Source organism: Myotis lucifugus, unplaced genomic scaffold (genome assembly GCF_000147115.1).
Source record: "Myotis lucifugus unplaced genomic scaffold, Myoluc2.0 scaffold_41, whole genome shotgun sequence".
NCBI lineage: Eukaryota > Metazoa > Chordata > Mammalia > Chiroptera > Vespertilionidae > Myotis > Myotis lucifugus.
In genome coordinates, this window is record NW_005871089.1 from 6,911,864 (window position 1) to 6,936,068 (window position 24,205).

Below are 24,205 nucleotides of genomic sequence, written 5' to 3' on the forward strand. Positions count from 1 at the left end.
GCTGAGATATATCTCTGGGACTTCAGCTGCTATCTGAGGGTGCCCAGCTAGCCCTTTCATGCCTCTGCCTCCTACCAGTCTCTATGCAGTCTCCACCTTGGGTCATTGGGTATCAGGGTTCTCTCCTGTGAGTTTTCCATTGATTATTCAGGAAGCCTTTCCATACTTCAGTTGCAATTCCAGCTTGTTCCTGGGAGCATGTCCCTGCAAGATCCTCCTACTCTGCCCCCATTTTTAATCTCTTGGGACTTCCATTTTTAATTTTTGGAGGAATCTCCATACTGTTTTCCATAGTGGCTGCACCAGTCTGAATTCCCACCAACAGTGCATGAGGGCTCCTTTTTCTCCAAATCCTTTCCAGCACTTGTAATTTGTTGATTTGTTGATGATAGGTATTCTGACAGGTGTGAGATGGTACCTCATTGTTGTTTTGATTTGCATCTCTCAGATAATTAGTGACTTTGAGCATGTTTTCATATGTCTCTTGGCCTTCTGTATGTCCTCTTTTGAAAAGTGTGTATTTAGGTCCTTTGTCCATTTTTTGATTGGATTGTTTATCTTCCTTTTGTAAAAATGTATGAGTTCTCTGTAAATTTTGGAGATTAAACCTTTATCTGAAATAACATTGACAAATATGTTCTCCCATGCAGTGGGCTTTCTTGTTGTGTTTTTGATGGTTCCTTTTGCTGTGCAGAAGCTTTTTATTTTGATGTAGTCCCATTTGTTTATTTTCTCCTTAATTTCCATTGCCCTAGGAGCTGTATTGGTAAAGATATTGCTATGACACATGTCTGATATTTTGCTGCCTATGGAGTCTTGTAAGATTTTTCTGTTTTCCCATCTTATGTTTAAGTCCTTTATCCATTTTGAGTTTATTTTTGTGTATGGTGATCTAGTTTCATTTTTTTTGTATGTATCTGACCAATTTTCCCATTTATTGAAGAGACTGTCTTGACTCCATTGTATACTCTTGCCTCCTTTGTCAAATATTAATTGAGCATAATGGCTTGGGTCGATTTCTGGGTTCTCTGTTCTGTTCCATTGGTCTATATGTCTATTCTTGTGTCAGTACCAGGCAGTTTGAGAACAGTGGCTTGGTAATATAGCTTGATATCTGGTATTGTGATCCCTCCAACTTTGTTCTCCTTTCTCAGGATTGCTGTGGCTATTCGGGGTCTTTTTTATTCCAGATGAATTTTTGGAGAGCTTGTTCTAGAATCAGATCTTTGAAATATGCCATTGGTATTTTAATGGGGATTTCACTGAATCTATAGATTGCGTTTGGTAGTATGGACATTTTAATGATGTTGATTCTACTAATCCATGAACACAGTGTATTCTTCCATTTGTTTATGTCTTCCTCTATCTCTTTTTTCAATGTCCTGTTGTTTTCTAAATACAGGTATTTTACTTCCTTAGTTAAGTTTATTCCTAGGGATCTTTTGTTGCAATGGTAAATGGGATTTTTTTTAAAGATTCTCTTTCTGTGTGTTCATTATCTAATCTAATAAAAGACAAATAGGGTAATTAACCGTACCTCCGACATGCTTCCCATTGGCTAATCAGGGCGATATGCAAATTAACTGCCAACCAAGATGGCGGCCGGCAGCCAGGCAGCTGAAGCGAACAGGAGGCTTGCTTGCTCCAGTGATGGAGGAAGCCAAGATTCCCAGCCTGCCGCAGCCGGGCTCTGAACTGCACTCTAAGAAACAATGTCGCAATTATAGAAGCTAAATAAACCCCAGATACCTGCTTTCAGCAGCCGAGGCCTCAAGCTGGAGCCGGCCTCAGAGCTAAAGCCGGCTCTCAGCTCCAGTGACAGCCATAGAAGGTAAATAAATCCCAGAATAAAAAAAAAAAAAGGAGAGGTTGGGAGCTTCAGTCGCCTGCCAGCCTGAACACGGCCCTCAGCCCCTCACCCAGACTGGCCAGGCACCCCAGTGGAGACTCCCACCCTGAAGGGGGTGTGACCAGCTGCAAACAGCCATCATCCCCTCATCCAGGCTGGCCAGGCACCCAAGTGGGACCCCCACCCTGATCTGGGACACCCTTCAGGGCAAACCAGCCGGGCCCCACCCGTGCACCAGGCCTCTATCCTATATAGTAAAAGGGTAATATGCAAACTGACCCTAACAGCAGAAAGACTGGGAATGACTGGTCACTATGACACACACTGACCACCAGGGGGCAGATGCTCAATGCAGGAGCTGCCCCCTGGTGGTCAGTGCGCCCTCACAGGGGGAACTCTGCTCAGCCACAAGCCAGGCTGATGGCTGCCAGTACAGCAGTGGTGGTGGGAGCCTCTCCTGCCTCCTCAGCAGCGCTAAGGATGTCTGACTGCAGCTTAGGTCTGCTCCCCGCTGGCAAGTGGACATCCCCCGAGGGATGCCGGGCTGCCAGAGGGATGTCTGATTGCCATCTTAGGCCCAATCCCCCGGGGAGCAGGCCTAAGCCAGCAAATGGTCATCCCCTGAGGTGTCCCAGACTGCGAGAGGGCACAGAGACCCCCCCCCCTCCGAGTGCACAAATTTTTGTGCACCTGGCCTCTAGTTGGTGTATAAAAAAGCCATAGATTTTTGGGTGTTAATTTTGTATCCTGCTACATTACCAAGTCCTTTTATTAAGTCTAGTAGTTTTTTTGATGGAGTCTTTAGGGTTTTCTATGTACAATATCATGTCATCTGTGAATAATGACAGTTTTACTTCTTTTTTCCAATTTGGATGCCTTTTATTGATTCTTCTTGTCTGATCGCTATGGCCAGTTCTTCCAGTACTATGTCGAACAGGAGTGGTGAAAGTGGGCATCCCTGTCCTGTTTTTGTTCTTAGGAAAGTGGTTTTAGTTTTTTTCCCTTTGAGTATGATGTTGGCTGTAGATTTGTCATATAAGGCTTTTATTATGTTGAGGTATGATCCCTCTATTCCCACATTGCTGAGAGTTTTTATCAAGAAAGGGTGTTGGATTTTGTCAAATGCTTTTTCTGCATCGATTGATATGATTATGTGATTTTAGTCTCTCAATTTGTTTATGTGATGTATCACATTTATTGAATTGTGGATATTGTACCATCCTTGCATCCCTGGAATAAATCCCACTTGGTCATGGTGTATGATCTTTCTAATGTAATGCTGCATCCAATTTGCTAGAATTTTGTGAGGATTTTAGCATCTATGTTCATCAGGGATATTGGCCTGTAGTTCTCTTTTTTTTGTGGTGTCTTTATATGGTTTTGGAATTAGGGTGATGCTGGCTTCATAGAGCTTGGAAGTGTGCCTTCCCCTTGAATTTTTGAGAATAATATGAGGAGGATAGGTTTTAGTTCTTCTTTGAATGTCTGGTTAAACTCTCCTATGAAGCTGTCCAGACCAGGGCTTTTGTTTGCTGGAAGATTTTTAATTACTGTTTCAATTTCATGGGTAGTTATTAGCCTATTCAGGTTTTGGAAGATTGTATTTTTCTAAGAATATGTCTATTTCATCTAGGTTGTCCAGTTTGTTGGAGTAGAGTTGTTTGTAGTTTTTTTTTTTTTTTTTTTTACAATCTTTTATATTTCTGTGGGGTCTATTGTTACTTCACATCTTTCATTTCTGATTTTGTTTACTTGGGTCCTCTCTCTTTGTTTCTTGGTGAGCCTGGCTAGAGGTTCATCAATCTTGTTTATACTTTCAAGAACCAGCTCTTGGTTTTATTGATCTTTTGTATTTTTTTTTGTCTCTATGTTGTTGATTTCTGCTCTGATCTTTATTATTTCCTTCCTGTGCTTACTCTGGACTTTTCTTGTTGCTCTCTTTCTAATTCTTTAAATTGTAGGGTTAGATAATTTATTACCATTTTTTTGTTTTTTGTTTTTTGAGGTAGGCCTGTAGAGCTATGAACTCACTTCTCAGGACTGCTTTCATGTGTCCCATATGGATTGTTGTGTTTTCATTGTCTTCTGTTACCATGATGCTTTTTATTTTGATTTTGATCTCTTTGGCAACCCAATCATTGTTTAATAGCATGCTATTTAGTCTCCAAGTGTTTGATTTTTTTCATTGTTTTTATTGTAGTTGATTTCTAATTTTATGACATTGTGATATGAGAAGATGCTTGATATGATTTCTATCTTCTTGAATTTGAAGAGACTTTGCCTGTTTCTATATGCGGTTTATCTTGGAAAATGTCCCATGTGCTCTTGAGAAGAATGTATATTCTGTAGCTTTGGTGTGAAATGTTCTGAAGATGTCAATTAATTCCATATGACCTAGTGCAGTGATGGCGAACCTATGACATGCGTGTCAGAGGTGACATGCAAACTCATTTTTTGGTTGATTTTTCTTTGTTAAATGGCATTTAAATATATAAAATAAATATCAAAAATATAAATCTTTGTTTTACTATGGTTGCAAATATAAAAAAATTTCTATATGTGACACGGCACCAGAGTTAAGTTAGTGTTTTTCAAAATGCTGACACGCCGAGCTCAAAAGGTTCGCCATCACTGATCTAGTAAGTCATTTAGGATTGATGTTTCAGTGCTGATTTTTTGTTTAGAGGATTTATCCAGTGGTGTCAATGGGGTGTTAAAGTCCCCTACTATGTCTGTATTGCTGTTGATCACTCCCTTGATATCTTCCAGAAGTTTTTTTATGTGTTTTTTGCTCCTATATTGGATGCCTATATGTTTACCAGAGTTATATCCTCTTGTTGAATTGCTCCCATTAGTATTATGAAGTGGCATTCCTTATCTCTTGTTATGGCCTTCACTTTGAGGTCAGTTTTGTCAGATATAAGTATTGCTACCCCAGTTGTTGTTGTTTTTTAAATTTCCATTTGCCTTAAAATTTTTTCCCCATCCATTCACTTTAAGTCTGTGTGAGTCCTTTGTTCTGAGGTGGGTCTCTTGTAGACAGCAGATATATGGGTCATGTTTTCTTATCCATCAGCTACCCTATGTCTTTTGATTGGAGCATTCAATCCATTTACGTTTAAGGTTATTATTGATAGCTACTTGTTTGTCCTCATTTTTACCCTTTATGCCTGTGTTCCTTCTTCCCTTCCAATTTCTTCTTTTTACAGCAGTCCTTTAGCATTTCTTGCATTGGTGGTGATGAACTCCCTTAGCCTTTTTTTGTCTGTGAAGCTCCTGATTTCACCTTCAATTTTGAATGATAGCCTTGTTGGGTATAGTATTCTTGGATTCAGTTCCTTTCTTTGTATCACTTTGTATATTTCATTTCATTCCATTCTGGCCTGATGTGTTTCTGTTGAGAAATCAGTTGATAGTCTAATGGGAGATCCCTTATACGTAACTTTCTGTCTCTCTCTGTCAGCCTTTAAGATTCTTACTTTGTTGATGGTGTTTGCCAATTTAATTATGATGTGCCTTGGTGTTGGTTGTTTTGGGTTCATCTTGTTTGGGACTCTGTGTGCTTCTTGAACTTGTGTGAATTTTTCCTTCCCACTATCAGGGAAGTTTTCTGTCATTATTTCTTCAAACAGGTTTTCTATTCCTTGCTCAGTTCCTTTTCTCTGGCACCCTGTTATGCAGATGTTGTTTCATTTCATGTTGTCCCAAAGCTCCCTTAGACTCTCCTCCTGCTTTTCAAGTTATTTTCCCAGTTGCTGCTCTGCTTGGGTGTTTTTCCCTACCTTGTCTTCTAGTTCTCTGATGCAGTCCTCAGCTTTTTCTAGTCAACTGTTGATACTTTCCATTGTATTCTTTATTGCAGCTATGTCTTTCATCATTTCCTCCTGGTCCTTCTTCATTTCCTCTTGATTCTTACACATGTCATTGAATTTGTCTTTCATCCTTTTCAGCATCCTTATGACCATTGCTCTGAATTCTTTCTGTGACAAATTGCTTGCCTCCATTTTGTTTACTTCCTTATCTGGTGATTTCCCCCTTTTTTGGATGGGGGCTGTTTCTTTGTCTCCTCTGAGGGTGTCTGGTTTGTGACTCACTCTCTACCACGTTGGCTGAAAGGCACAAAATACAACTCAACAACACACAACACAGAGGGAACAAAACACGAATGTATCCATGACACTGATAACCCCAATAAAGGTGACCACCAGAGAAAAGAGAATTAGGATAAAGAAAAGAGAACAAAAATGATATTAAGAAAAGGAAAAAATGTAAGAGAGGAAAGAAAAAAAGAAAATAGAATGGGAAAATATACATATATGGGGAGAAACCTCCACAAAACAAACAAACTAAAAATGCAAACAACAAACACCCAGAAACAAAAAGGGTGGGGGACTGAATCTGAAGAGACAGAGCTTATTTCCAGAAAGTAAGGTAAAGGAATTGAATGAATGGGGGAATAGCAATAATTCAGTATAGAGGAGGTAGAAAGAGAATGGGTGGATAAAAAGAAAAGTAAAAACCAAAATTATCATTAAATAAAAAAATAAAATAATGAAAAAGACAAAACAAACATATTTCCCCTTTCTTTTATCTATCTATCCATCCATCTATCTACTTACCTATTTTTGGAAAAAGAGAATAGAGTAGAGAGCAAATAGGTTTGAGTTTGGTGAGTGGAACTGAATAAGCAAGTAGGAGAAGAAGAGAGCAAGCGAGGGTAGAAAAAACAAAACCATAAAAAAATATTGGCTAGGGAAGAAAGAGAAGAGAGAAGGATGCAGGGACTTGGAGCAGGGGAGAGGAAATTAGATATATGAATAATCCAACAGAGACTACTATAATAGTAACACATCAATAAAGCAGATACAGAAGTTCAATTTTAAACAAGGGGAAAAAGAAAGGAGAGAGAGAAACTAAAGCAGGAACAGGAGAAGAGAAACAGGATGAAAAAGGGAAAAGGTTGGCAAAAAAGAAAAAATATGATAAAGTAAAATAATGATAAACAATTAAAAAATCATATAGAACACTAATCCAAAACAATAAAAGGTTAAAAAAGTAAAATTAATAAAATAAAATAAAGAAAAAAATTTGTTTTTCTTTCTTAAGTAAAAGATAGAAAATAAAAAAGTGAAGTAGTGAAGTGTCATTTGCTTCAGCTGAGTTTTATTGTCTCATGGGGGGCTGGTTTAAGACCCCCTATACTGCTCTGTCTGCCACTTCTCAGTTTCCTGTTAGGTAGTCAGCACCGTGTTGAAGTTTCCAGCGATCCACAACTCCTCTGTGTCTGTCTCCACAGCCTCGGTTTCAGGCAGGTGGGACCAATGTGCCTGCTTTGTCTGCCTGCTTTCAGTCGCATTTACACAAGTGTCTATTTGTGACACAGGCTGTAGGCGGGGGTATTGCTGCATTAGTTTCTGGGTCCAAATGGCCCCTCAACCCAATCCTCGAGGGCTCCCTTAGGGTATTCAGATTTCTTGTTTCCCTGGGTGTGGCTGTACTAGTTCCCCTGTGGGTGCTGCTGGAGGGGGGGCGGGGGGGGGGGCTGGCTTTTCAGGAGAAAAATGGCTGTTTAGGGCTAGAGGCACCAGAATGTTCCAATGCTGGATTCCTGGTCGCCTATCCCTGTGCTCCTCCCCAGCATCCACAAAACTGCACCTCCACCTGAACTGCCGCCTCTGTGAGTGTTTGTAATCAGAAGATCCTATGTACTGGGTTTAGCAAGTAAAAGCAAGGACAATATAAAGGCAGAGCAACAGCACCACTGCACGTTTCTCTCCCCCCTGCACTGTGCAGCCAGTGCAGAACTTCAGGCTGCCTTTCTGGGCACAGCCTCCTACAGCTGTGGACTTAGATCTAGAGTCCCCGGCTGCCAGCAGCCCTGTGGACCCCTTCCACAGTCGAGTATTACATGTGTCCCCAAGGGACATGGACTTGGTGCAGCGCAGTTTCCTTCTGACCTCCCTGTCCCAGTAGTCGGGTGTTTCTCTCTCTCCAGCCCAAATCCCTGATCCTACTGTTCTTCAGGCATCCTTTGTCCTTTCTGGCCATGGATTGTCTCACCAGCTGTGTTTAATTCACCAATTCCAGGTGGATGTTATTTGATTTGGTTGTTTCTTCTATCTGCTCTGTGAGAAGGTGCAGGACATTTCCACCTATTTGCCCGCCATTTTGTCTCCTCCCGGACAAATTTTTTAGGAGTCTACAGCTGGGGAGGCTGGAGTCTCAGTGTTTGTGGATTTGTAGCCGAGGCAGCAGGTCCCTGGCCAGTGTGGCTGTAGGGTCCTGGGTGGAGTCCAAGGGCACTCCGGGTGGAGGTGAGGCTGGTCTTCTAGTCACAGCAGCTCTCCCCTTCAAGATGGCATGGCCTCTGTGGCAGAGCCAGCCACCCTGGGAGAGATTTCAGTGGTAGCAGAGGCTGCCCAGCTAGGGGAGCCTGGTCCGCCAGCCCCCAACTGTCCTGCGGAATAACTGTCCTTCACTCACTCATACACACACACATGCCCCACATGTCCACGCACTCCCCTTTCACTCCCTCACTCACTCACACTCTCTTCCTCACTGCCATCCTGCTTGGCCACCATCTTCAATCTTCTCAGATTTCCCAAATTTTTTGTGAGAATTAGAAATGCTACATGGTGTGTGGCACACTGGGATACTACTTTAATGGTTCCACTAGTATATGGAGCAGCCCTTATGCCCCCATTTTTGTTATATTAGCTACCTCATTTCCTGTTATTGGAAAATATAAATATTGTGCTACAGTAGGTGGGTGTCTTGTGATTAACAATGCCTTGCTCCATCCAGGGTGCTGCAGATATGCCATCACAGACTGTGCAGGTAGATGGCTGCTGGCTGCTGAGTGGGAGGCTGGGGGCAGGGGCTAGGAAGAAAGGCTCAAAGCTGGGAGTGTCCAGACTCTCCTGGGCAGGTGCATTGGAGCTGGCAATCATTAATCAGTTTCCACCCATGATCCTCACTAGGGATACTGCAAAGGTGAGACTAAGGAGTCCCACCATCAACTCTGTAGCTCTGAGTGCTGAGTCACTTTATTAGCCAGCTCCTGGGGCACCATTCACATTATAGCTGGGCTTTGGGGGATGCTGCTGATGTACAAAACAACATGAATAATGCCCTCGGAGGTGTGCCATCGAGGCTTGAGAGCTCTTCAGGGTAGCAGTCTCACAGTTCTACAACTGCTGGAAAGATCTGGAGCGGTGGACAGCCCCTTCCTGCATCTGCCTGCTGCATGGGCACCAAAGCTTGTCCTACCCTGTCTAGTGCTAGTCCCGCTATTGGCACCTAGGCCTCTAAGGAATAACTCCGAGCCGACCATGTCTGAACCCCTGACTTAGTACATCTTCTGCCTAGCTCCAGTCTGGGAGCTTTCAGGGGCACGACTTGAGCCTCTGCCTTTCCCCTCTCTTCTACCAAGCACAGGGCTGGGGACATGGAGGCAAATTGTGAGATTAAAATACCAAAATCTTCCATTTCTCTATTGAAGAGACATTTACTTCTCAGCCTTCAGCTGAGCCCTGGGTCCTGCTGGGTGGAGACATGAGGATGGAGCAGATTGATCCTGCCATTGAGGGGTCACAGCTTTGTGGGGGGACAGACATATTAACAGACAGTAAGAGTACAATGTGACCAAGCTATGATGGATGGCCTGCAGGAAACCATAGTTGCATAAGGATGAACAGAGGGGGCACCGGAGAAGACTTCCTAGATGAGGTGATCCTTGACTTGAAAACTGAAGGGTGGAGGATAGGGTGGGGCTTGTGTGGGGCAGATGAAAGAGCTAAACAAATCAGGAGTCAGGAGACCTGGACCCAGTCCCAACTCTGCTTCTAAGAACCTGTGTGATCCAGAATAAATCCCTCTCTACCACTTCCTCTAGGCCTCAGTTTCCTCATTTATGCAATAGGAACTGGGCTACACCATTCCCAAAGCCTTTCCTGCTGGGAAACTCTTGGCCTTCCAAAAACTTGTTTGGGAACACAGGCACTGGGATCCTCTGGGGAATATTTATGGGTTTGTTATAGTTAATACTCATCTGAATGCCAGAAACATTTGCTAATAGTTTTGCCTCCAAGAGCTGACTGAGTTTGGGCCCATCTTCCTGGGAATGCCAAGGTTGTGATCTGTTGGGAGTATGGCTGAAACTGGACACCTCCCCTGGGAGTGCTCCATTCTGGCCTGCTGGTCACGAGGGAGAATTCTGAGCTGTGGAATGTGTTCCCTCCAGCCTCCAGGAGGACAGCCAACCCCTACCATCTCCCTTTGCACCACTTGCTTTTTTCAGGTTTCTGGCTTCTCCATTTTATAAGGGAGCCAATCAGCACTAGCCAATCAGCTCATGCCTTCCTTTCTGTGAGCTGGAACTGACCAATCATACTTGGCCTGTTTTTTTCCTGTTGTTAGGTGCTGAAGGTAACCTCCCCACTGCAAAAGGGTGGGTTTTAAAAGTCCAATCCTCATCTTGCTGATGCAGGACTTTGTATGTTTCAGGAAGATGAATTTAAGATTTCCTGAGCACAGTGTCCAGTGGATTCTGTCTACCATCAGGACTGCTGGAACTCAGGGGAAGGAGAGAGCATCCAGCCTTGGGAAATCTTGGAGGATTTCCTGAAAGAGGTGTGGATGAAGGATTTTTTCAGGCCCAATCTTGGTGCCCTTTTCTCCAGACAACAGGCCCTTCTCAGACTCCTGCTGGCAACCTCAGCACTCCCATCCTGGCAGCACTGGGACACCTTCCTGTCCCTCTGCCACCCCTGGTAGTTTCCTGGTCCCTGGGCTCCACCTTGCTCTAGGCCCCTCTCCCTCCTTCCATATATATGGGTATTTGTAGTACTCCAGGGCTGAGTCATGGTCCAGACATCCCTCTTTTGCTCCAGGGGCTGGGAATGGGAGAGACCCAAGAAATGCCATGGGAGGAGTCAGAGAGAAGGAAAAGGTGTCCTAGGTGGGGAGCATTGTGTGATCAAAGGCTGGGTGATGTGTGTGGGAGTATACCTGTAACTGGACAAACAATGGTCCGTGCTGCCTGTCACTACTCGAGCCAATTAAACAAAGAGGGCTGAATCATAAATGTGCATTTATTCCAATACTGCTGGTAGCATGGGAAAGCAGCCGGTCATCCACAAAAATCTGCTCTGCACCCCACCATAAACCAGCTGCTTATATTGGGTAGAAGGGCAAAGATTACATGGGGAAGTAGCCAAAGGGTATGCCAAATGGGTGGTTAACAGGTAAGCAAGGGCTGGGGTCTTCAAAGGGCTGGTGATTCTGGTTTCTGCAGCAGGTTGTTGATCTTTCCACAATAATAGGCAGCTCCCTGATGAGGAGGATGGGCTGCATCTCCAAGTGAGCTCCCAGCTCCAGTGTGTAACTCCCAGCTAGGTTAGAATGTGCCTTCTTTAATAAGAACAAAACAATCACAATTAACAGAGCATGATTAATTTTTCTTACAATTCAATTTTCTTATAATTTCAAACATTCTATTTCTGCCCCTATCATATCTGCCCATATACATGTATGTGTGCACATGTTGGTGCTTCCATGCACATGACATGCCTTGGGCATACATATGCATGTGGATAAAACACCGGAAAGAACATCGGTGCCTCTTTGTCTTGGACTTTTGGGTTTTCTCACCTCCCTGTGGTTTCCCCATGAGAAGCCTGGTGCCTTGGGTCCTGGACTCTAGCTCCCTGTGTACCTAGGCCCCTGAGCTTTGTTCCCACTCAGCCCTCACCCCATCCTATATGATAAAAATATCAATGAGACTAAGCACACAGTGGACTGTGCATCACCTCCAAATGGAAAAAAATTCAACCTAATCTATTATCCATTCCCAACTACCTGGCCACTGGCACCCCATCCGCCACCCAGTTTTACCTCTTCTGGGCCTTGAGGACCTCCTCACACACAGAACATCAATTAAAAGGGCCCACTGAGGATGGAGAGGTGAATAAAATCATTGCCCCCTCTTCCACAGGCTCCTGGGTTTTGCTCCTTACAGCACCCTGGTGTCATCTATCTCAGGCTGGTTCAATCTGGGTGGAGCCCAGCTTTCCTCCTATTGAAGGGCTTTCCTGTGTTCCCTTGGCTGCAACAAGGGGTCATTTTACTGACATAGGGCAGCAGGAAGAGGCTTGGGCTGGAGCCTTGCCAAGGATTCTGCCTACTCTGAGCCTTAGTTTCTACATCTGTAAAAAAGGGACCATGATCCCTGAGGCTCAGATGAGGATATGTGTGCAGGGGCCCTGTAAACTGTGAACTGCTGATCTATACTGTGCTGGTATCCACTGGGGCCTTTGGTCAGTGGCAGCGTCTAAGGTTATTAGCCAGAGATGGCATATGTTTGGCCCATAGGTAATTATTTTAAAAATTGAATAAGTGGACAATATGTAAAAAATGGGCAGTTTCTGAGGGAAGTCTGGCTTTTGGCTTCACTTGAAAAATCAGCAGGAGCTTTTATGCAGAACCTGTGCTCCCCTGACCCTAACTTAGCAGGTCCATTTTCAGTCACTTGCCTGACCCCTCACCCTTTTAGAAAATGTTGGAATTTCAAAAGGAATCTTCTCCTCATGCTCATACAAGTGACTGGCCTGTATTCAGGTGGAGGAGGGTACAGCTGCCTCCTGGTCTCCTCAGTGTGCAAAGTATGTACAAAGAGAGGTGCATTAAATTAATGAACTAAGAAAGATTCTCTGCGGTGGTGGTAAATCTAAGAATTAGCTCCCCATGTGTGCTTAGGATAATAGTCCATGACCAAATGTTGATTTACTTGCCTCTATCTGTTCCCCATGCTGCAAACCCAGCAGTGCTCTGGGTGCCTGACTGTCTGCCAGGAAAGAGGCAAGAAAGAGCTATGCCCTGGAAGTGACTGCTATTCCTCCTCCACCACCTTTACTCTTGCCCATATAATATGTGTCCTTCCGAGATCCAGGGAGCCAGCTGGGCAGATTCTCCCAGAGTTGGTATAAGCTAGGTCAGACACTCCTTTCCCCCACATCCCTCAGGGAGGCTCCCTTGTACTTAGGAGACAGTTTGTGTTGTGGCCAGCTCCATGGGATCACATGTGAAACATGGCTGGGAAAGCCACTTTCATCAGAATGGAAAGGTGAAATCTGGAGCTCCTGATCCACCCCTCCTCAGGACTTGTGAATGGTGGGTGTGGGGACTGAGGGAGACCCTCTTAGACTCTTACTAATTTTTTAAAATTTTTAAAAATTGATTTTAGAGAGAGAGAAAAAGGGAGAGGGAGAGGGACATAGAAACATCAGTTGGCTGCCTCCTGCACATCCCTTACTGTGGATCAAGCTTGCAACCTGGCTGGGCATGTGCCCTGGCCTGGAATCAAGCCAATGACCTCTTGGTGCATGAGACAATGTTCAATCCACTGAGCCACACAAGCTCGGCCTCTTACCCAGTTTTAACTTGAAAGCACAGATAGGACAAGGATATTCCAGGTCCCCCCAAGGGAGTAGTTTTAGGACAAAGAGAATTCTGAGTAACTTCTGAGAGAAGGACACTTCACTTTCTTCCACTAAATGCTGTCTTCTGGCCATCCTTTGAACACAATAATGAGACCACTGCTTTCTTCCTGGATGTGCTTTCTGGAGCCACAAGGTGGGGGTGCACACCTGGGTGTGGTTGCTGTCCCAGTGAAGGGGGCTGCCCAGGGAAGAAGAGGCTAAGGTGGTGATGATGGCAGCTGATGACATTTCCTGAGTACCTGGCCTAAACAATTCCTGCTGAGCTCACCAGAATTCCAGGCTACAGCCCATCTCATTGAGTTGCATAACTTAAATCAGGGGTGGCGAACCTTTTTTTCTGCCAAGGGCCATTTGGATATTTATAACATTATTTGTGGGCCATACAAAATTATCAACTTAAAAATTAGCCTGCTGTATTTGGTCAAACATTTAATTAACTCACCCCTAATGCCTTGGCAAGGCCAGACCAAATGATTTGGTCTATAAGGCCCGTGGCCAGAGGTTCCCAACCCCTGCTAGTTTCAAGTGGGAATGGAGCCACCCACAGGGAGGAGAGAGAGGTGCATTAATTAATGAACTGAGAAAGATTCTCTGTGGTGGTGGTAAATCTAAGAATTAGCTCCCCATGTGTGCTTAGGATAATAGTCCATGACCAAATGTTGATTTACTTGTCCGGTTTAAAAGAACATATCCAGAGAACCAAGTCAGTTTTGGTGAGTCCAGACTTCCGGCCTACATCCGGGAGAGATGTTTCAGGACCCTGGAGAGTACCCCCAAACACTCCAGAGGTGGGTGGAATGAGGAGTTGGGCTTTTCAGACTCGTTCATCTCAGGAAATCATACAGGGAACATGATCTCTAAAATCATTCATCAGGTTAGTGGCCTCATGTTTCCACATGGCTTACCTGTCTGGGACTGTCTTCTGGAACAGAGGCAAAAGCAGGGGCAGCACATCTTGCTCCTCTGTTCTGAGTCTGCAAAGACAAATGTCTCACTTTCTGTACTCTACAAAGTATGTGCAAGTAGAAATGCTGTCAGTCGAACCTGACCCCCAAAAACATCATGGGTGGCTCTGGCTTGAGGCAGTAGTTGGCTGTTTTGATAGGCAAAGTGAGGAATGTTTGCAGTTGCAGACTCTGCAACCTCATTGCCTAAAATTGAGTCTTGGCTCTGCTTCTTCCAGGCTATGTGAACTTGAGTGCATTACTTTATGCTTCAGTTTCCTCATCTGAAAGTGGGGATGATAAAGCACCTACTTTATAGGATGTTGTGAGAATTAAACAACATATAAAGCACTTAACAGTGCTTGGCATGTAATTAGTGCAGTAACATGTTATTATTTTTTAATCTTAAGAATTTCTGCTCCAGCTCCATCTGATGCATGACCAGGTTCTTTCCATGGTACTTCCAGTATTGCTGTCAGATTCAGACTGGGAAGAAGCGGCATTTCCTGGCCTTCTAAACTGTTGCAGTGCCTGCAGGGTTGTCTGAGGAAGCATTGGTTTCTCTCATCGATGTTTCTAACTCTCTATCCCTCTCCCTTCTTCTCTGTAAAAAATCAATAAAATATATTTAAAAAAAAAAAAAAAAAAAAAAAAAGAATTTCTGCTCCAGCTCCATCTGATGCATGACCAGGTTCTTTCCATGGTACTTCCAGTATTGCTGTCAGATTCAGACTGGGAAGAAGCGGCATTTCCTGGCCTTGTAAACTGTTGCAGTGCCTGCAGGGTTGTCTGAGGAAGCATTGGTTTGGGAACTGGGAGGCCCCACTGCACTGGGCTAGTGAATCTGGAACCCTGAGAAGAGGCTGGACCCTGGCACCTGCTCCCTCCCTGCTCCTTCTTCATCATGGCTCCAAGCTCACATCTTGCTCTGAGGCTCACAGGCAATGACCTTGGCAAGTCATTATTAACCCGTGGAGCCTCATCTATGTAAGGGCATAACAATACCTGTGATGTGGTTGTTCAAGAGGATGAGAGGATAAAATGTAGGCAGAAGCCAAGCACACACGCTGTAAAGGCTTTGTAGTGGTGGCTGTCACATGGCTGTTTTCCTAGTCTCTCTGTCTCCTTGACTTCCCAACTTGGTCCAATCCAGAGGACTAGAGACCTTCAGAGTCCACCCATCCAGGCCAAACCTTAAACAGAGAGGCTTTTTTTGATACATGCATATATTTAATAATGAAGCAATTCACCACCACCAATAAAAAAAATTAGAAAAATTCATGAGACCTCAGTGCTGTGGAATAGTAGGGGACAGCAAGGCAAAAAGATACAGCAACTGACCCAGAAAACTGAATGAAGAGGGAAACAAAGGCAAATTTGGCTAGGATAGTATTATATGCTCTTAAAAAGGAGAATGGAAAAAAAGAAAAGGAGAATGACTGCAGAAATACCCACTTATTTGACTGCTTAGAAACAGGCAACCTTACTGTATGCTGCGTGGGAGGGAGGCAAAGAACTAAGAAGGGAAATAGAGGAGAGGGAGAAGAGCAATATAGAATCCAGGGTAAGCAGATGGAAGAGATTGAGATAGAGTTACAAAGAGATGACTCTAAGGCCTTTTGTTTCCTCTGAACTCTAAAATAGACCTGTTCTGAGCCTGTAAGTATGTCAGTTAAATTCAATGATCACATAAATAGCACTAGGCACTGTGAAGAAATGGTGGAGGGAATGCTTCACAATGTATAGGGATAACGTGGTCCCTGCTCTCAAGGAGCTTACATCCTATGTGGGGAGACAGATTCCATGCACAAAACAACTATAAAACATATTTACAAAGCAACATAAATACAAATAAATATACATATGAATAAACAACATATAAAAGCTAAGGGGTACTGGGTCAATAATTGATTAGAAGTCCCTAGGTCAGTCAAATAAGACTTTCTGAAGGAAAAAGTTTTGGACTTTGAGTATAATGTTAGTGGAATGTAGGGCATATGCAAAGGCATAGAAGTGGAAGTAAATATGTCATGTTCAATAAGTAAGCAGAATAGCTTAGTTAGAGTAAAAAGTCTCAATAGGTCTCCTTAAGAAGGATGATGAAATAGTAGGGGTCTATTTGGTGAGAGATACTGCAATGTTAGGTCTGGTCTCGAAAACAAACAAATAGGGAAAGATGTTTTCTTTAGGTAATAAGTGGCCACAGGTCCAGGAGCAATTCCACTGCTCTCAAAAGTTTTGTAGTTACTCTAAGACTAGTAATAAGATGGTAGAGGAGTACTCAGCATTCTTCAGCAGTTCAAGAACTCTTGCAGCCTTCTGCAAGAACTCTTATGAAGTGACAGTTGGGAAATCAATGAAATTCAAAGACTGAGGATCTATCATCCAAAGACTAGCCAGATCCCGGTTATCTCAAGCGCTCAAGCAGAATGTCCTAGACCAGTGATGGCGAACCTATGACACGCGTGTCAGAGGTGACACGCGGACTCATTTTTTGGTTGATTTTTCTTTGTTAAATGGCATTTAAATATATAAAATAAATATCAAAAATATAAATCTTTGTTTTACTATGGTTGCAAATATAAAAAAAATTTCTATATGTGACACGGCACCAGAGTTAAGTTAGGGTTTTTCAAAATGCTGACACGCCAAGCTCAAAAGGTTCGCCATCACTGTGCTAGACCCATGTTACTGGTTCCTGGTGGGGAGCAGATTATGTATACTTCTAAAATAATTTATTTTTTAATTGCCATGACAATCAACTTTGATACTAACATTTTAGAAATTAAAATAGGAGTATAAGAAGAGCCCTGATCTATAAGGAATGCTCACGTCCCTGAAGAAGGGACAGGTCAGTAAGGGCCCAAATTTTCCCCAGTCTTTAAATGGAAAGGAAAAACATCACACCTTGAAAAGAGGCTTTTCTCAGCAAAAGTTAATAAGACCTCTGTAAGCCTATTGATCTGAAGCTGTTCCAGGAAGGAAAAAAAAAGAGTCCAGATCAGACTTTCAGCAGCAGCCAGAGTTGGACTCTATGTCACCAGAGTTCTACTGGGAGGTGATGGGTGCCACTGATGTTGAAATACACTGTTGAGGACCCATCTTGATGCCATTTGCCTCATTGTGGACATGAAATAAACCCTGCTGGATCTTCCTATATATTTCTTTGGCTGTGTTAATGAAGGGCTCTTCAACATTGCAGGCTGTTTTGGCTGAAGTTTCCATGAATATAAGTCCATGCTCCCGAGCAAAGGCCTTCCCTTCTTCTTTCTTCACATCTCTGCGGGACTCTAAGTCACTCTTATTCCCAATCAGCATGATAACCATATTGGAACTAGAGTGCTGCCGGGCATCCTCTAACCAAGGGGTCCAGTGGTTGAAGGTTTCACGCTTATAATGTCATACACCAGCAGTGCTCCAGCTGTTCTCCTGTAGTAGGAACAGGTGATAGAATGGAAGGATTCTTACCCAGGCATATTCCAGATTTTCAGTTTGATTTGTTTTCCATCAATGTTGACCATACGGGCCCCAAACTCCACACCTATGGTGAGGTTGTGGACAGGCTGGAACTGCTTGTCTGTAAACAGCAGTAGGAGACATGACTTCCCCACACCTAAAAGAGGAGGATGCACATTCTAGCCTTCACGTGGCTGGGGAGCAGTCCAGAGAGGCTTTTAACAGATAAGAACAGGTTCTGGCCTGCAGTGGTCCATTTCTTGTGGCCTCACCCCTTCCCTGTGCTCTGTCTTAGCATTAATGCTCTGAATTTCTAGACAACGCCTTTGTCCCATAGCCCTGGTAGACACCCCTCTCCACCCCCAGGTTTGCCTCATCCCAGTAATAAATGGTGAACTATTTATTTTATTAATAGATCAGATTTGTCAAGCATAAATTGGTGTGAGGTGGTATAGGGAAGCATGGGAGACTTGGTTGGAAAATTTGTAAGGAGGGAATTCCGAAAAGGGAAGTTGGCTGAAGGTGGCTGCCCCTGTTTCTCGGAATTCTGACTTAGGGGAGTTGGCCGATGGCGGCTGCCCCTAGTTGTTCCTTGACTTTTCCAAACAAGTCTGTGAACCTCGGGTGTTTACTGGAATCTTTATGCTTAATCTTTAGGTGTCCTTGCTTAAAGGACACTGTAGACACATGTGTCCTCCCAAGATTACTTACCCTACTGATTGTATCTAAAAGATAAACTTTATCCCAAACTGCTGTTACAATAAAAGCCTGAAGAGACAGGTGAACGAGGCTGTCTGGTTCCTATAGCCAGATAGTCCCTTAGCCCTCTCTTTCACAGAAATGTGTGTCAGAGTAGTCATTCATCTGTTGCTCAGGGTCTGCTGGTCAGCCCTGGCAATTGGTTCCCCGTGTGAGGACCGAGGAACACAATGAGACGCAGCAGAAACCTCGAAAAGGAAGAGTAAGAAAAGGAAGACTGCGCAGTAAGTCATTGGAGCCTGCTTGGGATTTCCAAGTTCGAGGGGATTGTTTCTCAGGCAAGGTTCACAATGGGACAGCAGCTGTCTGACAAGTTATTAAAAGCAAATGGTGCCTTGGTTATAGAAGAACAATTAAAGGGCCTGTTGCAGACTGTTATAATTTATAATCCTTGGTTCCTTGATGCTGGAATATTAGACCTAGATCTCTGGGTGCAAGTAGGTAGGAATTTAAAGAGAAATCAGGCCCAAGAAAATGAGTGCCCTTGTCATCATTAACTATGTGGGCTCTTGTTTGAGCTGCACTATGCCCACTTCATATTGAGGATCAAAAGCCTACAGAACGCCACCACTCCCTCCTCCTGAAGTAGAGCCTGTAGTACCTAAAGCCCCACCATCGGAGGAAATATTTCCCGATCCTTCCCCTCTGGTGCGGGAAGGCTCATCAACTAGATCCTCAGTTATGGGATCATGTGTCATGTAAGCTATGTTAGAAGGAGAGCTTTTGGCTTGCCCAGTTTATGCAAGATTAGTAAGGTAATCAGATACATGAACCACTCTCCTTTAATACCTTTAAAGAAATAAGGAAAAGTATTAGAGAAAATGGGGCTAACAGTCTGTTTACAAAAGGACTCCTTAATGCCTTGTCTGAAAATTACCATATGATGCCTTGGGACCGGCAGATTTTGGCTAAAACGACTTTAGACACCAGTCAATATTTATTATGGACTAGAGGCCTGGTACACGAAATTCATGCACTTGGTGGTGGGGAGGGGCATCCCTCAGCCCGGCCTGCACCCTCTCACAGTCCTGGGGCCCTTGGGGGATGTCCGACTGCTGGCTTAGGCCTGCTCCTCAGACATCCTTAGCGCTCCTGCCACAGCCACTGTGCTCGCCAGCCCTGAGCCTGGCTTCTGGCTGAGCAGCACTCCCCATGTGGGAGCGCACTGACCACCAGGGGGCAGCTCCTGTGTTGAGCGTCTGCCCCCTGGTGGTCACTACGCATCATAGCGACCCGTCGTTTCACTGTTCCGTCAATTTGCATATTACCCTTTTATTATATAGGGTGAGGTCTATGAACAACAGGCTGTTTGTGGGTATTCACTGGCGACCCTACCTGGGAGCCCTCTGGGCTGCATTCTGGCTGTAAGTCCCAGGCACTGTAAGACATCTTCTGAAAGATCCATGAAAAGGACTCTGATTTATTGAGTCTTATCTGTGGGTTATGCATGCCTGTTGATTGTTGTTTTATGTCTCTTTGTTTTTTGGTTTCTAGTGAGAGTTCTTGTCTGTCTGTAATGTAACTTGGTTACTGATGTTCTTTGCTTGCTTTCTTATCTTTGGGGGACTTTAGTTTGCTGTTCACTGTTTTATGAACATAGGGAATCCTCTGTCTCTGCTGTTAGGGCTTTGTGCCACTCAGAACCCATTTGCTATGCTGAGTTAGTGTGAGATAAGATTCTAAGGCTAATATCCCAGTCCACCCTTTTGTGAGTACTCATTCATTTATTGTAGGTTTTTTTGTTGTTTCTATTTTTGAGGTCTCTTCTTATATGCAAGATTTCATATTGTTGAGTGAGCACCAAAGCCCCATTGAAGCAAGTCTTGCCCCAGAGGGGTGTCTTCAGCACAGAAGTTCTCCCACTGCAGACACAGCTGATTCTCACAGCCAATTGGCCTGGAAGTCAATTCCTCCCAGTGATAACTACAACAATCAAGGCTAATTACAACAAGACTGTGCACAAAGCCCACAAGGGGGTGCACCAAGAGTGTCTACCTCAGGTAATTGGGACACTTAGCACAGAAAGGCACCCTATCGACACAGTGAAGCATAAAAAATGCCGAGACAAAGAAACAGGACACAAATGACAGAAATGGAGGAAAGCAAACTGCAGGATATAGAGTTCAAAACCACACTTTTAAGGTCTTTAAAGAACTGTCTAGAAGCCGCCGATAAATTCAGTAAGGCCCTCGAAAAGACTGGTGAGACCGCCGATAAATGTATTGAGATCTTCAAGATATCTAGTGAGACCCTCGATGTTGTGATAAACAACCAACTAGAAATTAAGCATACACTGACTGAAATAAAGAATATTATACAGACTCCCAACAGCAGACCAGAGGATCGCAAGAATCAAGTCAAAGATTTGAAATGCGAAGAAGCAAAAAACACCCAACCGGAAAAGCAAAATGAAAAAAGAATCCGAAAATACAAAGATAGTGTAAGGAGCCTCTGGGACAGCTTCAAGTGTACCAACATTCGAATTATAGGGGTGCCAGAAGAAGAGAGAGAGCAAGATATTGAAAACCTATTTGAAGAAATAATGACAGAAAACTTCCCCTACCTGATAAAAGAAATAGACTTACAAGTCCAGGAAGCGCATAGAACCCCAAACAAAAGGAATCCAAAGAGGACCACACCAAGACACATCATAATTAAAATGCCAAGAGCAAAAGACAAAGAGAGAATCCTAAAAGCAGCAAGAGAAAGAAAATCAGTTACCTACAAGGGAGTACCCATACGAATGTCAGCTGATTTCTCAACAGAAACTATGCAGGCCAGAAGGGAGTGGCAAGAAATATTCAAAGTGATGAGTACCAAGAACCTACAACCAAGACTACTTTATCCAGCAAAACTATCATTCAGTAGTGAAGGTCAGATAAAGAGCTTCACAGATAAGAAAAAGCTAAAGGAGTTCATCACCACCAAACCAGTATTATATGAAATGCTGAAAGGTATCCTTTAAGAAGAGGAAGAAGAAGAAAAAGGTAAAGATACAAATTATGAACAACAAATACACATCTATCAACAAGTGAATCTAAAAATCAAGTGAATAAATAATCTGATGAACAGTATGAACTGGTGATTGTAATAGAATCAGGGACATAGAAAGAGAATGGACTGACTATTCTTGGGGGGGGGGAAGTGTGGGGGGGTGCGGGAGGAAATTGGACAAAAATCGTGCACCTATGGATGAGGACAGTGGGTGGGGAGTGAGGGCGGAGGGTGGGGTGGGAACTGGGTGGAGGGGAGTTATGGTGGGAAAAAAGAGGAACCAATGTAATAATCTGAACAATAAAGATTTAATTTAAAAAAAAAGATTTCATATTGTTAGTCTTCTCAGAAAGAAAAAAAATATGGGAAATAAAATCTTCTAACCCCCCCCCAAGTCTTTTTCCTAGGAGGATCAGATCTGCTGAAGTGCTCTTCAGCAGGCTGCAGAAGTAGCAGTGGGGGCCACTCCAATTTTGCAAGGAAAAATAAAATAAAATAGTACTTTCACATTAAAGCCACTGAAGGTCAGTGAATTATCCCTGTTACAAAATTTGCCAAGAAAATGCCTTGGGTAATAATAATTGGCTTTAAAATCTCAAAGTTGCTAGGGCAAAATAAATACATATAACTAAAACTAAGGGTATATGATAAAGCTTTTGTGGTGGTAATTATATATGCCTAAACATAGTTTTCCAAAGTCTTTAGTAACTTAAAACTTTGGAGTTTGCTGAATATAAATAATCAAAATTATCAAATATCTAGGTATTTTGAAATAACAGGATACTGAAATATTATTTAATTTGAGTTTGCCTTGTATGGAGAATCTAGAGCAACCATGTCAAACTCATGGCCGGCGGTGGGCTGTGAGTTTGACATGCTTGATCTAGAGCAGTGGTCGGCAAACTGCGGCTGGGCAAACCGAGGCTCGTGAGCCACATGCGGCTCTTTGACCCCTTGAGTGTGGCTCTTCCACAAAATACCGGCTTTTCCACAAAATACCGACTTCTGTGCATGGGCCACGAAGTTTCAATTGCATTGTACGTGCGCGCCTGCACGTGGTATTTTGTAGAAGAGCCACTCTCAAGGGGCCAAAGAGCCTCATGTGGCTCGCGAGCCGCGGTTTGCCGACCACGGATCTAGAGGATGGAGTTGAATCTGTTAATGAATAAGTCTTGTATTTTATTTGAAATCTCTTAAAATGTGAATGTATTGCTAGTCTGAGGAATATTCATTACTTACATGTCACCTAAAAATTAAGGTTTCCAAGGGTTAAGAATTCTAACTAATGGGAAAGAGATTATGGTTTTGGTGTAATAGAAGGCATGAGGCATGGAGATGCATTTTGAAGAGAAAAGAAAGTGGGTTCTAAAGCTGGTTATTTCCAAAAGTTGTAAGATTTCTGAAGAAAAGTTTCTGAAAGCTCTAAAAAGTTCGTGAAAGTTGTAGAATATTTGTAAAGAGAAATTTCAAAAGGAAATTGTATAAATGACACAGGCCAGTAAGCCAGGAGTAGCAGAATAGGGAAACTGAGATGGTTAAACAGCAATTTGGAGCCGTCTAGTAAATCCTATCTTCCCTAAACCAAGGACACTTAAGAATAAATGATTTGCATTTTGCCTCCCTTACCAAAGGGTAAATAGCTTATATCAACCTACTCAGAGAGACAGATAGCAGAAATCCAATTAGTGTCATTTGCTGACCACAACCAAGAATAAATGAAGTTAGAGTATAAACCTCATTTTGGTTAGTCCTTTTCTAGTATGTTAAAAGGGAAAAGATCTTTCCTGTTTTTCTACCCAGGAAGCAAAAATTCTATAAATTATTAAAATGGTTATATGTTATATTAATCCGGTATTTTTTTTAAAAGACAACAACCCACCTTTTAATTGTGGGAACTGAAGTTTACTAGCCTATGTTTGTGTCTAATACACTTTGATATATGATCTTTTGGTAAAAGAAGTTTGACAATCCTTCCAGGGTTTAAATTTTAAGAAACTTTTTCTTGACCTAGAACTGGCTTTAGGTCATTCCAATAGGCCCTAGGATGCTTCAGGGATTTGTATTCTCTCTCATAAATGAAAATTTTCTGCTTAAGGTACATGGGAAGCTTTGCCAAATAATAATAAATATGTTATGCTTTCATTTATAGCTCTAATTGTTATTCTGAAATATTGTGTTTTGCAGAAAGGACAAGATTCTATGTCATTTGCATTACTCTATAAAGTATCTGGATTTATAGATGTACTGGCAGGAAAAATCAGGAGAAACAAAAATTTTATTATAGGGCTGAATGAATGGAAAATAATTATATAGTTTTTTGTAACTTTTGTTGAAAGTATTACTAATTCTTTTTTAAAAAAATATATTTTATTGATTTTTTACAGAGAGGAAGGGAGAGAGATAGAGAGTTAGAAACATCGATGAGAGAGAAACATCGATCAGCTGCCTCCTGCACACCTCCTACCGGGGATGTGCCCGCAACCCAGGTACATGCCCTTGACCGGAATCGAACCTGGGACCTTTCAGTCCGCAGGCCGACGCTCTATCCACTGAGCCAAACCGGTTTCGGCAACTCATTCTTAAACTTTTTGTTTTTCAGATATAAGGAAGCATTTTTAAAGCAATTTGGTAAATTATATATTTTTCTCACTACCTGTCCCTCCAGAATTTGGCAGTTCTTAATAAGTGGCATTACGTTTCTTTGC

The 24,205-nt window shown here is 43.0% G+C and overlaps 1 protein-coding gene and 1 pseudogene across 1 annotated transcript in view; one reads left to right on the forward strand and one right to left on the reverse strand.

Annotated features, from left to right (window-relative positions):
• LINGO1 (leucine rich repeat and Ig domain containing 1) overlaps nucleotides 1–24,205 on the forward strand; it is a 325,103-nt gene that overhangs the window by 8,289 nt on the left and 292,609 nt on the right. The window lies entirely within an intron of this gene.
• LOC102421650 lies at nucleotides 17,301–17,894 on the reverse strand (annotated as a pseudogene).